Raw genomic sequence first — 4,144 nt, forward strand, 5'->3', positions numbered from 1 at the left:
TTACACTTTATATTTTGGAGTCATTTTGTACTAAGTCTTTGTGCAGTTTTGTCTGTGTTTTTTATATACAATATTTGATATTGTCGCAATATTTTTTTACTAATTTGGTTTGCACAATAACTAACTAAGACGTTGCATTATTTATAAACAATAAGAAAAAGTGTATGATAAACATAAATGTTAGTCATTTACTATGTTTTAAAAACCATAAAGCTTTTTTTTTTGTCAAAATTATTTGATGATATCTGAATAAAGTATCACAAGTCAACTAAAGGTATACTTTTATTACTTGAGAAATGTTATGAAAAATTTATCATAAGCTTTATACTATTTAACACAGGTTTAACGTTGACATTATAAAAAGCTATTGCATATATGGTAATATAAACAAACTATAGATATGGTGGATGAAAGTTTCACTATACAACATATTTTGTATCATATCCTAAAGATAGTATGAGCTTTTTTTTAACTGATTCATATCTTGCGATGTTAGAAGCTCTTAAATAAAAAATAAATAAAAATTTGTTAAAATATGTTACTTATAGGTTTCACTGTGTATAAAAAATAGATAAGATAATATTACAAACTCTATTTTTGTAGTTTTAACCAAAAAAACTGTTTAAAATAATAAAAATAAACTACAGATGAACCACTAAATATTTAATTAAGATTAATAAAAATCTAGAGTCTTTATTAGTATCTGTATTTATATATATAAAAACAAAAGAAAGCATTGAACAAAAGTTTATTTCGTTTCCAAAACTAAGACTGTAAAAGCTTGATATGGGAAGTTAAAATGTATTTTAAAAATGTAAAGTCAGAAAAAAAAAAGTTTGTATTTGTTTTACGGTTTCTCTCCAAAAAATGTTGAGGAAAAGTTTAATTCAAGTATATTTTAGTTGATTAGATTTATCGAACTGTTTATGTAAAAATACCGGGTATAACCTCAGTTAGTAAACTTAGTTTTATTTATTTTGTTCACAGAAAATAAAAAATAAATAAATAAAAGCTATACTAGTAAAGAAGAGTATACAACTTTAATAGTATTTTACAGAATGTGTAATTTTGTAGCTTTCTTTACAACTAATTATAGTAAAGATAAATAGAAGTAATCTGCTAAGAAAAACTTAAAAGGTCATTGTACTAATCTTTAAAATGACTTTTGTTTTAGATTTGTTTAAACTTTTTGACTTAAAATACCCAAAGTAGATTTATTCTAAAATAAGATAAAAGTAAATTAACAAATACAATTTGAAAGCTAGAAAACTTAAACATTAACACACAAAAATGCCTTTCTTAAGATAGGTCATTAGATCTATTTTAATTGTATATTGTTCAACTGAGCTAACATAAAATTGAGCAGAGAACAAAATAGCCCAAGTACATTGGAAATTATCTTTTTTTTAATAAACAAGTTTATACATATAGAAGTTGGTATAATTTAGTATCAGAAAAGTAAGGAGTGTAGTTGTTGAAAAAAAAAATTGTATAAACTAGCCGCATTTCCTTTGAAAAAGTTTAATTAAACTAAAGCTTTAAGAAAGTTATAATTTTGACTTATCACATTTTGACAGTCTGTTTCCTAAAGCTTTTCATAAGCAATATTGTAATATTATGTCGGAAATATTGAAAGTTGGAATTTTTGTTTTTGACCTCGGTTTTATGGCTTTATGCGATCCCATTCTGAAGGATTATAACAATGTTTTAAAGCAAAGACAAATATTTAAATTCTATCTATACTAAAGAAATAATTTAAAAATAAGTGAGTTTTCTTTATAGCCAAAAATTATTTAATTTTTCATAGAGGTGACGTAGAAACCTGTTTTATTTTATGTTTCAGGCTGATAAGACATCTTTTTTACCAGACTTTAACTGTGAAATGAAACATGTTTTGTACAAAACAGTAAAAAATATTTTTATTTGTTTTAAATAGTAAATAGCTAGTTAATTTGTCTGTATAGCGTTTACCAACAACATACTATTCATACTTCGTAGTAAGAGTTAAGTAACAAAAATTTCTTACATAAAAAATTCGAAATAAATAAAAGATGTGAACGTCATGATCTTACAAAAATCAACTTAAAAAAAATAAAACTTTTATTTTAAAATAAATTTATACAGAGAAGATCAGCTTTATTTAAGCGATTAGCTAATAAATTTTAAAGTTAAGTATACAACTTTCAAGTGTGACAATTCGATTCAGTAAGTTTGCATCTTTAAAAAGTCTTAAAGTTGCATAACTATCTCCTACACAGTTTTTTTGAAAGTCTAAAGAAAATAACTTTTCAATAAAACTTGATTTTTTGTCAGCAGGAAATTTCCTTCAAATTTAACCCTTCAAGTTGAAAATTAGTTTCTTGTTATATATCAGTCTATATTTTTAAAAGCAACCATGGTAAAGCCTTCGATTAAGAAAAAGTCTAATCAACTTACAGGATCCGGAAAAAAATGCGTCTTAAGCAAAATCTTAAAGGTATGTCAGCAGTTGGGGAGTGTTAGCACAATGGAACAGCAGGCTAGGTTTTGGGAGGTTCTTGAGCAGGTAGCCGAACCTGTAAGACCGTTCATAACGGAAGACGAGGCGAGGTACAATCACAAAAGAATTGATTGTCTGTTCCCAGCTGCAGGGAACAGCGTACCTCGTCTCAAGCTACCCAAGTTCCGACCGAAACCCAGAAAGGTCAACTTAAGCCAAAGTCCCTTTGGAAGGGCAAGTGCTTCGTTTAAAAGAAAATTCGAGCCCAACCCTTGGATTGGCGAATCAAGCTCCAGTGGTTCGTCAATCCAAAGAGAGGTCGTAAAAAAGAAGGCAACAAAACGAACTTTTAACGAAAAGTTCTTAAAAGAGGACGATCAAATACTTTATGTTGAGAAGCCTTTTAAAGAAACTGCTAATACCAGTAGAGTGTTATATTTTGAAAAAGAGCTGGATGACACAATTGCTACCAAAAAGCAGAAGACTCAGTCTCAAAACGACAAAAAAGTAGCGGTAAAAAGACAGACAGCAAAATACTCTCTTGACACAATTAGGAAATTTAGAAAGTGCACAGTAGAAACATTTAACATAAGCACTTGGACGCGCAACCAATTAAAAAGTGCTTTTCCAAGCTGTCTTTTGGATGATAAAGTGAAAATATCAGGCAAAAAGTTTCCAAATTTGAGAATCTCCAAATCTGAAGGTTGTTTGACGAGCAAAAGGCAAGTTTAAAGTTTTTTGTTAACTTTATTTGTTTTATATTTTGTTAATTACATTTTCCTTCTCTGGTATTTATTGATAACCTTTTTTTTTTATAAACAGATATGCGACGAACGAGCTACTAAGAACTTCTCAGAGTGGCATGCATATGAACAAAGTCCTGGAAGTATACAGACTGGGCAATTTGAACAAATTTATGTCTTCATCCGAAATTAGTTAGCTCATTTGACTTAGATAGTAACGAATTCCGAAAAGCTAAGTATAAGCTGAGTAACTTTAAAATGATAAAACTTTCATTTTTTACACACTGAATTGTTTTAACCAATATACCAATCTAGCCTTAAATTATTTTTAATCAAACAAATCAAAGTTTTCGACTTAATAAGCTTTAAGTAGATTTATATATGTTCTATTTTTTACTTTTACAGTTTATTATCAACAAAACAATGTTTCACTCCTTTATTAAATATACATAAATTTAGCCTATTGAAAAAATGTCTAAGAAATTTAATTAGTCTTAAAAAACACAGACGAACAGGAAAAACTAAGTGATACACTTCCCACTGGAGATTTTTGGGACGATAAAAAAGTAGTTAAATCAGTAGATAAAGCACCACAAAGTTTTTTGAGCAGCTGGGTTAACTACTTCAAGAAAATCATGTTCGACTAACCTGAAATATTGCATTAAAAACACACCAATATCAACCAAAAAAGACGAGACACCAATTAATTATTTAAACAGTTTCAATCAATAAAATAAACAGCAACCATCTTATGTATTTGTACTGATGCAATTACTAAAATACTTTCACATAAACAGTCTCATTAAATTATCAGCTTCTAGTTTTGTTTATCTTTTTTACTTTAATTAAAAGTCAAAAGCTTTACTTGAATGTATAACTTATTTCGTTTATTTAAGTCTCATTTTTGTAAATTTTTATGTAG

This window comes from Thalia democratica, chromosome 3 (genome assembly GCF_965202585.1).
Source record: "Thalia democratica chromosome 3, ktThaDemo2.hap1.1, whole genome shotgun sequence".
Taxonomy (NCBI): domain Eukaryota; kingdom Metazoa; phylum Chordata; class Thaliacea; order Salpida; family Salpidae; genus Thalia; species Thalia democratica.